This window comes from Salvia hispanica, chromosome 4 (genome assembly GCF_023119035.1).
Source record: "Salvia hispanica cultivar TCC Black 2014 chromosome 4, UniMelb_Shisp_WGS_1.0, whole genome shotgun sequence".
Taxonomy (NCBI): Eukaryota; Viridiplantae; Streptophyta; class Magnoliopsida; order Lamiales; family Lamiaceae; genus Salvia; species Salvia hispanica.
Window position 1 is genome coordinate 17,628,056 of NC_062968.1, and position 15,340 is coordinate 17,643,395.

Consider the following 15,340-nt stretch of genomic DNA (forward strand, 5'->3'; position numbering starts at 1 on the left):
TTGTTCCTAGAGGTATTACCCCCCGGAACTATTGGATTTCATCGTTGGCTCTTCCGCTGGCATTGCGCACCATACTCTCATTGCACTTGTTGGTTCCATCCGGTCGGCTGGCATTGTACTTGTAACGACCCGCCCTTCTAGGGTATAATAAATACGACGATCTTTACCTAGGCGGACTTAAATGCAACAAGAACATATGCTATGGTTTCATTTAAAGGGGTTTGACCGAAGTAATTAATGAACTATCAAAGCAATATGGCAACGGCTTAAGCAAGAAACTCAATCATGAATAAATATCATAAATTATGCTTAAAAGACAAGGGTTTAATATAATCCAAAAACGCATTATGTCTCAATATTCTAAACCAAAAGGAATAAGTTCAAACTCAAACAAACGATGATAAGTTTCATGGGTGAAGCCATGTATGAAGACATAACTACACTCGAAGTTTCAAAATGACCATATTATTCAATTAATTTGCTCAACACCGCCAACCGCTCGTCGCCGCTCAACCTACACATAGGGAAAACACATGCAGGGCTGATTACTTTAACATACTCAGTGGACTCATGCCAAAACATTTTAATAGATATGCCATCCTTACCATAGTGAACTCGAGTTTACAGTTATGAAAGAATATTATCGAGTATCACAAAATAATTTCATAGACTGGCCAGTCAAACAATTCCTCCCATTTTCTCAACAATCAACAATTCCATAGTGCGACGAAAGTGTGGCCACACTATTCGCCCACGAGACCGGCCGACTAGCAAGGACGACTCCCGATCCCAACTGTGTACACTAGCCTGATAGGGTTTGCGGCCCTACTCAGACCCGAATTCGTTTATATAGCCCTATAGCCTAATGGAGCGGACTCACAAACTAGGCATCAGGCACACAACATAATCAAAACAATCACAGGCATGACAGAACATTTTAATCCACCCTTATAACACCATAATCAATATTTTGATAATAAAAGAGTTTAGTAAATAAAGCCCACCTCGACTCCTTAGATCACAAGTACGCTCTTCCTCTTGCTATCACGCCGAGAGCGCGAGTTATCACCTTTAAATTATGTGTTTCATGAGTAAGTTTCAATCATCTACTCAAAATCATGCATGTTCCCAATGTTTCCCTTTTTCCCATCGATTCATTTTATATTATCATTCAAAAATCAAGACATGCTCATCATATCAATTTTATTCGCACCACAACTCCAAATCTATCATTAAAACATGTTACGCATGAGTGTTCTTCAACACATCTCACACGTATACACACACACACGCATACCGATGCACACACACACACGCACATTACTCCATATTCATCAATTTTTTTCCTCTTTTCACTCAATCTATATGCATGAGGGTTCAAGAACACCGATTAATCGGTTAGATGAGAAAAGATTGATATAAAAATACCTTTTCTTGATAGAACGAACGGTAGAACAAAGTAATAGCCTTGATTCTTCAACAATTCTTGAGTTTCAACTTCAATTCTTTGTAAAGAATGAAGAGATCTTGAATAAAATAGAAAACAAGTTGAAGAAGAGTGGAAGAGAGAAAATGGCGTGAAAGAGGGAGAGAGGGAGACGTGTAGTGGGGCTAGGGTTAGGGTTTTTCTCTCTTATTTAGAGAGTGTAAGAATATAATCCCACAATTAAATAAATAAAGATTTGGAAAGATATGGGGGAGGAGAGTGGCGTTAATTCTGGTGAGAAATAAGGGAGTTTCGAATTTTATATGCTATTTAATTAGCATATGATTTAATTTGGTATTTCACGGAGTATAATAAAATATCACGGAGCAGAATAAGAATAATAAATCCTACTATTTAAATAAGGAGTAGGCGATTTCTGCCTATTAAATAGGTGTAGGATTATATTTAATTTTCACGGAGCAAGAGATTTCACGGAGCAGAATAAAAATAATAATCTTCCCAAATAATTAGGAAAGTGGCATGAATTATGTTTCCTCCACAAGGAATCAATTTCAAATCTTAATTAAAATAGAATATGCAAGATCTCCTTAGATATGGTAAGATATGCTAGGATACTTGAATTTATTTATGGGAGAGAATAAATAAGGGATCAATTAATATAATAAAATAATTCCTTCTCCCATAAATAGGAGATTTTCGAAAATTTCCTTGGAATAAACATGGGTATCGATTTTCCTCATGGAAAAATAAGAAATAATTGGACTTTGGATTTAATTTGGATAATTATCCCAAACAATAATTAAATCCAAGAAAATAAGATTCCCCTCCAATAAATCATGGGGGTCGAAAATTTCAAATACATGTGTATGATATTTATGAAAATCCTATTTAATCTCACTCATCTCTTAGGAATTAATTTGTCACAATATATTTCACCCCGCATCAATTATTCACATGATCATATCACAATTTCAGCCATTTCCACTTTCACCTCATATTATCAACACATTGACCTTTCAACGGCCACGTCATATATTCCACATCTTTGACTATTCAACAGCCACGTCATATATTCAACATATTTGACTATTCAATCAATCTCAACTCTAAATCGCAATTAGGTCACAAAGAAAACATGCAATTAAATCACTTATCAATAAATCCACATACTCCATAGCATTAAAAGCATTTAATGCAAAAATCTTATGTCTCGAAAATTAGGGTTTGAAAAAGTGGGGCGTTATAGTACTGGCGAGAGATGCGCCACCAAAACATGTCACCGGTTTGGTTCGTACCGATTTTCGCATCTTCGGAGATCACCAAATAAGCTTTGAATAATTTCTCTATCTCCCCAGGAGTGTACGAAGTGCGGACATTGGGGTTACCGGTACTGCCACGAGTACTAACACAGACACTGTGAGGAGGAGGAGCTACGGGACGGTCGGAACCGCCCTCCGGCGGCGTCGGGGCGCTCTCTTCCGTGCCAGTTTCAGGAGCCCACCCGTATTGCCCCTCGGCATTTTGCTCGTCCACCGGGTAAGGCTTGTAGCCACACGGAAAATGTGAACCTTAGGTTTGAGGAGGGGCGAGAAATTTGTATCTGGATTAGGGAATGGCGATGAGCCGAACCATTCGTGGTTCCATCCACGGGAGTCGGAGGGGTGATCGCCGAAGCCGGACATTTTATGCAAGAGTGAAAGAGTGAGAATTTAGATGACAATTGATGAGAGAATTGTTTTGTGTATTGTGGTGCAAATTTTTTTGTGTGGAAATGGAGGTATTTATAGATGAAAATGTGAATTTTGGGGTAAAAAAGAATGAAAAATAATTTAAAAGTGGAGAGAAAACGGATATATTTTATTGGGAAGTGAGAAATTATTACTCTCTCCGTCCCCGATTAAGAGTCACACTTTTCCATTTCGGCCCGTCCCCAATTAAGAGTCACAATTCATTTTTGCCATAAATAGTAAGTAGGTCCCACATTCCACTAACTCAATTCACTCACATTTTATTATAAAACCAATATAAAAAATGGGTCTCACATTCCACTAACTTTTTCAATCAACTATTCTTTATATTTCTTAAAACTCGTGTCCGGTCAAAGTGTGACTCTTAATCGGGGACGGAGGGAGTATTATTTATTTAAAATCAATTTTTAATTAAAAAAATTGAAAAATGTTAACGGCATTGCCGTTGGCCAATCAGAAGCGGCCACATCACCCTGCTCATTGGCACGGTGGTGCTCGATGCATCGAGCAGGGCCGTGCCGTCGGCAAGAACACAACGGCGAGCAGGGTGCTTGTCGTGCCGTCGGCACAGCACCTGCTCGATGCAAAGAGCACCGATGCAGTTGCTCTTATTTTAGTGACATAGCATGACATAATTCTCATCTCATTACTGTAAATAACTGTAATTGGACAATTGTGAATTGTTGTCAACGTCAACGTTATGGTTTAATTATAAATTTCTAATGGTTTGAACATTAGGGGATTGAGAATAGGTCAACAAAAAAATTATACTATCTCCGTATTTTTGAAATAGAAACTTTCAAAATAATACAGGTTTTAATGTCAAAGTATATTTTTCGTCAAAGAAGGTTATGTTAATTTATTTAACTTACACGTATATATATCATCCTTTTGTTCAGTATAAATATTTCTATTCTAGTGTTACCATATTAAAAATAGATTAAAACTCAAACACAACTAGTTTTGCATCAATTTCTTCCGTTAACAACATTCAATTATAGTATTTCACAATGGACAAGAGATTCAAAATAACATTTTCTTTATTAAAGAGTAACAAAGCATATCAACAATCATGCTGACAGAGGCACTTAAGACCATGAAATCCAGGGTAATTACCGCAATAAGCATGTGGATTAGCGCCAGAATAGGAACTGTTACACAACTTATTACAACAATTCCCATCGCAGTCTGCAGTGCTACATGAACCCAAGTCCAACCCTTCTATACACCTCTGTCCATCCTTTTGCAACTTTTCACTCATGCCTGTCATCACCATATTGTATTTTTTTTTGAGAAAATACCATCTTATATTAATATTTTACTGTAAAATTTTCAATGTAATATTTTTAGGAAATAGTTGTACCTGAAGTGAAAAGAAGAGTGATTATGAAAAAACACGTTGGGAGAAAGCATGCCATTTTCTTCTAACCAAGAGGGTATATATTTGATATATAGCTATAGGTTTCATCGAATTATATACGTTCTTATTTTTATGCACAAAACAATACATAGGAAAGGAAATGAAATAATTAACTTTCTCAATCTGAAAATTTCTACATAAATGAGTAATATTGATTGACCCAATATAGAAATTAAGTGCCCAACACTTAATGCTATTATATTACTTGCTTACAAAATGAAATTTCATTTAATTAAATAAACAGTGGATAGAAAAGCCAACATATAGATAATCTTAAGGACTATTAACAATTCAATTCCCATCTTGCTTTATTTTTGATTGAAGCCGTTTTTCTTTTTCTTTTTTTACACTTCATTTGTATCTCTCTTATGACTTTAATTTTTAATTTTTACTCTTTGTTCTAGATCATTAATTTTAAGTCAACGTTCCTTTCATAGTTCATTTTTAACTACTTGACTTTTTTTAACACACTTCTTTACTAATACTACATTTTTCTTCTTACACTCATTTGTAGCTCTTTTATGGCTTTGTTTTTCTTTTATTCACACACTTCATGATTTGTAGCTCTCTTATGACTTTATTTTTACTCTTTTTGTTCTAGATCATTAAATTTGAATCAACTTTCCTTTCATAGTGCATTTTTTAACTACTTGACTTTTGTTTTTTCACTCTTCCTTATTACATTTTTCACTCTTACATTTTTTTTTTACTTTTTGTTAAAGATCATATAGATTTAAATCATCTCTTCTTTCAATGCTCATTTTAAGATCATAATAATATGAAAAATATTTTTGATGTAAAGTATAAGAAATAAATTCTTGAGAAAATGTAATGGTGCATAAAGTCTTGTTTTTTTTTTTTAAAAGTAATTGAATTTTTTCCTCATAATAAGTCAAAAGATGACTTTTAATAAAAACAAAACATTCTGCAAAAGTTAAAATAATTTTTTTTAAAGTAATCCATTTTTGATATATGATGAAGTTTCTTAAGAAAATAATTAAAAACAAATATTTTAATTCAAAAACAGAATAAAGAGAAGAAAACCGATCACTCGGAATTTGTAGCTCTGTATTATTGTAATAATTTATCGTACCCCAGACCAAAAATCTTGGATCTGCCACTAGTTGTTGCCGACCATAGTGTGATAGCTCTGCCTCAAATCTCTCGGGGGTTGAAGTTCACTATCGTTCTTAGTCCATCATCCATAGTAAGAACTCATATTTGCATGTCTCCATACATACGACTGTGCTCATTTCCGTTGCGTGTTGTTATTCTAGCCTACCTTTGATCAGGGGCGGATCCACCTTATGTAAAAGTGGGGCAAATTAGGGTTGACAATTTTTTGCACGACACGACAACACGATACGAACCCGCATGGAATTTATGGATATAAGTCAAAACTTATTGGGTTCGTGTCCTCATCGGTTCGACACGTTAAGAACACGAAAATTTCGTGTCGTGTTCGTCTCGTGTTCATGTTACCCGTTAAGAATTTATATTATAATATTGATTTTTAATATTATTTTAAATACCTAAATTTCGTGTCGTGCCGTGTTCGTATCGGATTTTATTGGATTTTGTTGTTATGAAGTAGTATGCATCTATTAATCTTATTATTCATCAAACTAGAATGTGTAATCAGATTTTAAGTTCCTAATCAGATTCAAGGTTTTATAATTTTTAAATCATGAGTAGTTGTTATCTTGTTGTTATTATATTCTTACCGTGTTTTCAGGTCGTGTAGTTATAGTGTCGTTATCCTGTTGACCCAAGATGGTTCGTGTTGTTAATGTGTTCGTATCAGATTCGTTTCGTGTTCGGGTTTGAGGATAACAGGTCGTGTTCATATTCGTGTTTGAGATTTTCTTAACGAGTCGTGTTCGTGTTTATCCTTATTAGGTCTTGTCCTTATCGTGTTGACACCCCTGAGGCAAATGCCCCTCCTCAAACTATTTCGTTATTCAATTTTTCAATTTTTTTGAAATTTCTTTGTATTTGTCCCTTCTCAAATTCTTAAATTTCCCAACTAATTAATGAATGAAAGTAGATAAAAGCCAAAGTTCTAAAAAAAAGGAAGAAGAATAGTATTGTTAAATCAATATGGAGTAGTATTATTTACGTCAATTTCCATCGCACAGATATAAATGTGGGAAAAGATGCAAGTGATTGAATCAGCCAAAGAACATACTACAAGAAATATGGGGATAATGAAGCATAGCTGAATTCATTAAATATTTTTGTTAATTATAAATCGAAAATTAATACTATCATCTAATATGTGAAATATTAACTAATACAAAAGTAAGGAATCCATATAAAAAGAGAACCATCCCAAGGACCTGATTAGCTATGTTTAATTCACGATCTTGGCTAATTAATAGAGATGTACATATGCGTTTTAAACCATGAGGATTGAGGACTTGTAAGCAGAATATATTTTGAGAAAAGATGTCAATTACATAAAAAAATCGAGTATTTAGGTGCTTGTGGAATTTGAATTGGATGGATAACTTTTGTAGTTGATGGAGCTTGTGGAATTTCAGTTTTAGTGGTTGCATAAATTTTCATGGAGTTTGTGGAATTTGGGTTTTGTTGGTTGGAAATTTTTTTTGTAGTTGATAGAGGTTGTGGAATTTGAATTCCAGTGGATGGACTATTTAATCCATCTTATGAAAGTGTCTCATAGTATTCAGTTTTTAGTCTTTTTATATTAGATCAAGGATATTTATCGGCAAATTCAGTTACTATTCTCTATGTTCATTTGTAGGCATCTCTAATAGTAAGACAGCTGGTCTAGGAATTTAAAATTATTTTATACCTGAAGGTAGAGTTCGAACTTCTAACTGTTTAATATGGCCGAGTCACGTATCATTCTATCCCAACCCTTTTTAGCATTGGAGAAGTTTGTCAAGATGCCGAAGGATGCAATAAATTTTCAAAATATCATTGTACTACTTAATACTACTTTATTACTTTTATTTGTTAGTATTTTTTTTGAATCGGAAAATGTGTTGATTGAGATTCATGTATTGTTATTATATATTCCGCCTAAGGGGTTTAAAGCAACTGGTAGGGGTTTCCATGAACTAAAATAATTCTAACTTGCATGGCATATCCATATGAGAGTTAGACGGGTCATGGGTATACATTAAATAATATATTCCCAAGGAAATTTGTGTTGTCTAATTGGAAGATATGTTTATTAAGGAGATGAAAGAGTGAAGAGATGTGAAATGGAGTTGGATTTCTTGTTGGAGAGAAATCTTTTCTCATGGGATGGGAGGAAGAACTCATCGGACCTTCTCATAGTCATAGAGGCACGGCTAACAGGACTTTGGCCCCATGACCGAACAAGCAATTTTTTTCTACTCTAATGTGATCCAGCTCAACATATAGCGGCCAAACCTGGATCCTCAACATAGCCGCGGGCACAGCAGGCGCCAGAATATGGCCGAGGACCGGATGCTCCTTTGATGGAGCCGGTCGAGGCCGGTGCCAGACGGGCGACTGCGGTGGGCTGCTGGAGTGCAGAGGCTACGGCTTGCCCCCAAACACACTAGCAGAATACGCGCTGAACCAGTTCAACAACCTTGATTTCTTCGACATATCATTGGTCGACGGATTCAACGTGCCGATGGAATTCAGCCCTAACTCCGGCGGGTGCAGCCGCGGGATTAGGTGCACTGCAGATATCAACGGGCAGTGCCCCAACCAGCTGCGGGCGCTGGGAGGGTGCAGTAACCCATGTACGGTGTACAAGGACCAATCGAGTACTGCTGCAACACAGGGCCGTGTGGGCCCACCGATCTCTCGAGGTTCTTCAAGCAGAGGTGCCCGTGTAAGTTTTATGTCTCACATATGTGACATACAATAGAATCTTAAATAGAATTGGATTTTTCATATAATATATGTATTTGGTATAAGACACATTTTTCCCTAATTAATTAATTATCAATTAACTATTGTATTAATTAGAATGAAAAATGGACGTTTAACCAATTAGCCATAATATATTTCCTAAATCATAATTAGTCATTAAGTTTGACTAATATCATGTTCCTATCTTAATATGGAAAAGGAGAATATATTGGTATATATATATGTGCAGATTTGAGTGCCATTAATTGGCAAAATTGTGGTAATCATTATAGTAAAAGGAATATTTTATTCATTGAATACTAAGTAAATAAACGTGCATATATATATATATAATTTATGATGCGATTAAAATTGACTTGATCAATAAGAAATGTCCATATTAATTATTTTATTAGCCACTTTGATGGAAAGGGCTTTAAGGTTTGATAATTAGGGTTTGTCATCTCTCTGCCTATAAATACAAGTGTGGGATCCCATTAAATCACACACATTAAGAGAACACATAAACGAGGGAAAGAGAGAGAAACAAATCCAGGAGTTGGAGCTGCGCTACTATGCCAAAGAAAGTCCGAGGAAGTTCTCTCCGTCTTCCCCAATCGCTTCCGCTATGGATCATAAAGGTAAGTTTTCGATCCATTATGTTTATGGTTTACGTGAAATACATGTTGTTCAAAGATCTTGCTTTATTTATATTCAATTATGTAATCTTGAATATATGATGATAAATAATGTCTTACGTGTGGTATCAGAGCATGGTTGAGAACTCATGTATTTTCGTATTATGGAAAATCATATTTTCTTTTGAATTTAATTTTGATAAATTATTGATGAATCGAGAATCATGTTTGTGTATATTTTTGGTTCTCGCTTTCTTTGATCTCGTGAACCTCTTTAGGCAGAGAAATTTTAATGAATCATATATTCAAATTAGTTTGGATTTTCATTACGTATTTAATGAATACACATGATTTTTAGTACACATGACTAGTTATGCATATACTTATCAAACTGAATATTATTTATTGTTTGGATGTTGTTATAGAAAATTGTTACTGCCGAATATTTAACTGTATTCGCATAATTTGTTTGTGAATTGTATTGGTTAATTGCATTATCAATTAAAGGTTATTTATTTTGTGTGATTATACTATGTGTATTTGCATAATGTAGTGTATATAAATGATAGTTATCTGCTGTCATAAATTCCAGAGATTGTTATACACTAGGTTTTATGTCAAATTTAATGATGCCATAAATTTGAAATATATTATTTCCAAATTGATTTTGTTTATGTATATAGAATTGATTTGGCTGTATTAATTGTGTTATATGCACGTAATTTTGAGAATTGCTATTAAATTGAATTATCTCATGTCAATTAAGTTTATATGATATGGAATGAATGATTAAATGATTCGAATTATATTTTGATATGTAATTTATTGATTATATTATGTTTATTTTGCAATCACTAAAGTGAGGCAAAATGAGGAGAGTCTATAATCAAACTCATATTAAAATTATTTAAACAATTAAGCACTATATGATTTAGATTATATTATGTTTATTTTGCAATCACCAAAGTGAGGTAAAATAATAAAAGTTTATAATCAAATCAAGTGAAAATTAGTTCAAGAAATTAATCAGTATACATTCTTGATTATATTATGTTCATTTTGCAATCACCAAAGTGAGGTAAAATAAGAAGAGTTTATAATCAAGTTAACACGAAAATCTATGTATGCAATTAATCATCATCCTTGTTGTGACTATTCATTATCTAAATAGTTTGTTCCCAAAGGAAATAGCTCTGCGACATAATGAACACTAATGGAGTTAATAATTTAAATTGGTGTCGATTACCCTAAGGTAACGCCAATTTATTTTTATTCAATTATTGAACTAAGATATGGATATTAAAAGCATAATTTTTATTATTGTATGAAGACTACCCAAAGGAGTTTTCATAATTGCCTCATGATATGGGTTTTCAAATTAATGTTCGTGTTATTATTCAAAGCTTTTATATGTGAGCATTCATTTCTTAATTGCTCTTATAATGTAAAAACATATTTTTTTTTGCTATTAGTATGTTTATCTCAAATTTTCCCGCACTTAATGGAACTAACTTCTCTGAATGGAAAGAGAAACTTGAGTTCACTCATGATGTAATGGACTTGGACTTAACACTGTTGAATGATAAGTCAATGATCTTATGATCAAAGTAGTTTGGCTGATTGCCCATAATGTCTGGGAAAAATCTAACAGGACTAAGTTTATAATTCATTAGAATGGTCGTTGCAGATAAAGTTTCTCAACGATTGACATTGCAAAAGAATGTTTGCAGAATGTTGAGGATCGCTTCACAACTGCATATAAGTCTATTGCAGGAAAACTTATGAAGGATCTCATGAGCATGCAATATAATGGTTCTCGGACTATGTACGAGCATGTGATGGACATAAATAACATCTCTTCTAAGCTGAAATTAGGATTATAGGTGGATGAGGATTTTCTTGTCCAATTCACCCTAACTTCCTTACCTCCTCAATATGGACCATTCCAAATTGATTCACTATAAAAGATTAGTGGACTCTTAAAGAATTGGGAAACATATTGGTCTAGGAGGAGCGTAAGATGAAGAAGTATGGAATGAGTGCATCTCAGTCGAATGAGCATCTAAAAGATAATATTCATTTGAATTTATCATTCTTATGGCTTAAAGGAACTGGATCATGTTTCTAGTGAAAGAATTAAGAGGCTTATAAAGGATAATATTCATTCGAATTATACTTTACAAGCATTACCGTTTGTGTGGATTGTATTAAATGTAAACAAACCAAACACAATATTAAAAATGCCACAAGAAGTAATGAGCTCCTTAAAATTATACATACAAATATTTGCGGACCTTTTGATGTCTCGACTTTTGGTGGATAAAAATATTTTATCACCTTTATTGACGATTTTTTCACATTATGGATTTATTAATTACAAGAAAAATCTCAGGCACGGTTTATGATTGAGGTTGAAAGGCAATTAAATAGAAAGGTGAAAATTATTCGATCAGATAGAGGTGGTGAATTTTATGGTCCTACCACTAAAGTAAGTCAATTATATGGCATTTGTGCTTAATACACTATGCCAAGTACGTCTCAGCAGAATGATGTTGCTGAGAGACGAAACCGAACTCTCATGGAAATGGTTAGAAGTATGTTAATTCTACCTTACCCATATCATTGTGAATTTATGCTCTTAGAATGGCTACTTATTTATTAAACCGGGTTTCTATTAAGGCTGTTCCAAAGACCCCTTATGAACTTTGGACATGTAGAAAAACCTAGTTGCAACACTTTCATGTTTAGGGTTGTTCAGCAGAAACTAGAGTATACTCTTCGCAAGAAAAGAAATTGGACTTTAGATTGTTAGTAGTTACATTATGAGTTACCCAGTAAAGTCCAAAGGGTATATTTTTTACCGTCCTAATCATAGCATGAAAAATTGTTGAAACTGGAAATTCAAGATTCTTTAAGAATGATGAGATCAGTGGGAGTTTTAAAACTCATAATGCGGTCATCAGTGAGATAAGGGTAGATTTCCCTCTTCTCCCTTTTCCTTAAAAGTTAAGTGTGCTAAATATTGTTTAACAATCTAACAATATTGAACATTTGAATGACCAACCACTTAATGATGATGCCGAAGTCATTGAACATAGGTGTGGAAGAAGCATCTACAGAAGTGCCATTAAGGCGTTCTCAACGAGAACGAAGGCCGGCCATTTGTGATGACTGGTATATATCTAAGAATCTGAATGTGGCATAGAGACACATAATAGTCCAGATTCACATTCACTAGCCATTAAGCATAATAATTCTAATAAATGGATTGATGTCATGATAGAAGAGTTAAAATCTATGGATTATGATAAAGTCTGGAACCTTGTCGAATTATCTGATAGACACAAATGTATTGGGTGTAAATAGGTCATCAAGACCAAATTCGACATAAATGGTTTAGTCAAACGATTTAAAGCCAGACTTGTTGCCAAATGTTATACTCATAAAAGATATCATTGATTATAAAGAGACTTTCTCTCAAGTATCAAAGAAGGACTCACTTAGAATCATTTTGGCACTTGTAGCCCATTTCGACTTGGAACTACATCAAATAGATGTGAAAAACTGCTTTTCTAAATGACAATTTGTAAGAAGAAGTCTACATAAAACAACCTGAAGACTTCATAAGAAATGGAATGAAAATTTTTAGTCTGCAAACTTAAGACATCAATTTATGGACTGAAACAAGCTTCTCAACAATGGTATTTTAAATTCCATGACACTATTACTGCTTTTGGTTTTAAAGAAAACACTGTTGATCGGTGTATATACCTCAAGGTTAGTGGGAGCAAGTTCATATTTTTGGTTCTGTATGTTGATGATATGTTGCTTGCTAGTAGTGACCTTGGATTACTACATGACACTAAGAATCATCACTCTAAAAATTTCGACATGAAAGATATGGGTGAGGCATCCAACGTGATTGGAATAGAAATATCACGTGATCGATCACGTGGAATGTTAGGATTGTCTCAGAAAACTACATAGATCGAATTTTAGAGAGATATGGAATGAGTACATGTTCTCCAAGTGTTGTTCCAATTCATAAAGGTGACAAATTTAGTTTGGATCAATGTCCAAAAACTGAATTGGAATGTAAAGAGATGGAAAATATTCCTTATGCATCTATTGTGGGAAGTTTGATGTATGCTCAAGTTTGTAACATCAACTTTGCAGTTGGAATGCTAGGCCGTTACTAAAGTAACCCTGGTGTTGAACATTGGAGAACTGCAAAGATAATAATGAGATACTTAAAGGGAACAAAAGATTTTATGCTCACATTACGGAAATCTGATCAACTAGAAATTTTATTGAATTTCCATTAAAGCTAAATTTATGGTTTGCTTTGAAGCATTAATGATTGCAAAATTTTATTTCAGGCCTTGGTATTGTCTCCTCAATATCCAAACCGTTGAAATTATATTGTGATGATAGTGCAATCGTATCTTTCTGTAAGTATGACAAGTATTCAAGGAACTAAACACATGGAATTAAAGTTTCTTGTCGTGAAATATGAAGTTTGGGAACAAAGAATATCTATATAATATATAAGCACACAGCTTATGGTTGCTGATCCATTGACTAAGGCGTTACCGCCTAAGACATTTATGGAATAAGTTAACATAATGGGTCTTGGGTATGGAAATGTCTAATCTTTATGTTTCCATGTTGGTTCAGACACTTAAGTTATGGATATTTTGAATTCAATAAAGTTGTTTCTACTTTTCCTGCATATACTTATTATTTGATATGCATATGTACGTTTTTAGTATTAACGCAGGAGGTCTTGAAATAAGACAATTACGGACGTGGTGTCACTTATAGATTATATTAGAGTGGATATTGGTGATGTGGTACATGGAAGGAACTATATCGATTGAATGATATACGCCCGCCATGACCCGCATTAGTAGTCTCTCTAATATAATACTTATGTTTACCAATGATGAAAATATTTATAAAGTCCAATATTATGCGCGCCTTATGTTTATTATGTCTATTTTACTGTGGCTCTGTCAAGTGTGACAAGTGGGAGAATCGAAAACTTTGTGTCCAACATGTTCACCAAGTGGGAGAATGTAAGTTTTATGTCTCACATATGTGACATGCAATAGAATCTTAAATAGAATTGGATTTTTCATATAATACATGTATTTGGTATAAGATACATTTTTCCCTAATTAATTAATTATCAATTAATTATTGTATTAATTAGAATGAAAAATGGACGTTTAACCAATTAGCCATAATATATTTCCTAAATCATAATTAGTCATTAAGTTTGACTAATATCATGTTCCTATCTTAACATGGAAAAGGAGAATATATTGGTATATATATGTGCAGATTTGAGTGCCATTAATTGGCAAAATTGTGGTAATCATTATAATAAAAGGAATATTTTATTCATTGAATACTAAGTAAATAAACGTGCATATATATATATATTTTATGATGCGATTAAAATTGACTTGATCAATAAGAAATGTCCATATTAATTATTTTATTAGCCACTTTGATGGAAAGGGCTTTAAGGTTTGATAATTAGGGTTTGTCCTCTCTCTGCCTATAAATACAAGTGTGGGATCCCATCAAATCACACACATTAAGAGAACACATAAACGAGGGAAAGAGAGAGAAACAAATCCAGGAGTTGGAGCTGCGCTACTACGCCAAAGAAAGTCCGAGGAAGTTCTCTCCGTCTTCCCCAATCGCTTCCGCTATGGATCAATCGGAATTCGGTAGAAGAAGTTATGGCCGTTTTACCAAGACTGCGCAGTGCAGTGACATAGCTGGCGACCCGCCAGGTTCGCATGCAAACGAACCTGGCGACCCGCCAGCAATCCACGAAAAAAACGCCGTAAGCAGCTGGCGACTCGCCAGCTTCGACGCACACCCAACCTGGCGACCCGCCAGCTTCGTCGGACAGCTTATTTCGGGCCCAAAGTCAACCCTAGGTATATATATGCCTAGGAAATGCCTCCAAACACAACTTACACGCCTTCAACCCCAAAAATACTACTTTTTCACCTAGGAAGAAGAGAAGAACGAGCAGAGGACGAGTATTCATCGCAAGATTGAAGACGAGACCTCCAATCCGCCCAATCCAATTCTAGGAGTTTCTACTTTTAGTTTTATTCTTGTTTAAACAATGTTTTTGAATATTTTTTTGAATATTTCTTTAACTTTTGCGATGAACATGAGTAGCTAAATCCTTCGTAGAGTTCTA

The 15,340-nt window shown here is 34.2% G+C and overlaps 1 pseudogene; it reads left to right on the forward strand.

The window, feature by feature from the left end:
* The window catches only part of LOC125220503, an 8,869-nt pseudogene extending 390 nt beyond the window's left edge, over nt 1-8,479 (forward strand).
* Nucleotides 8,480-15,340: the final 6,861 nt, after the last annotated feature.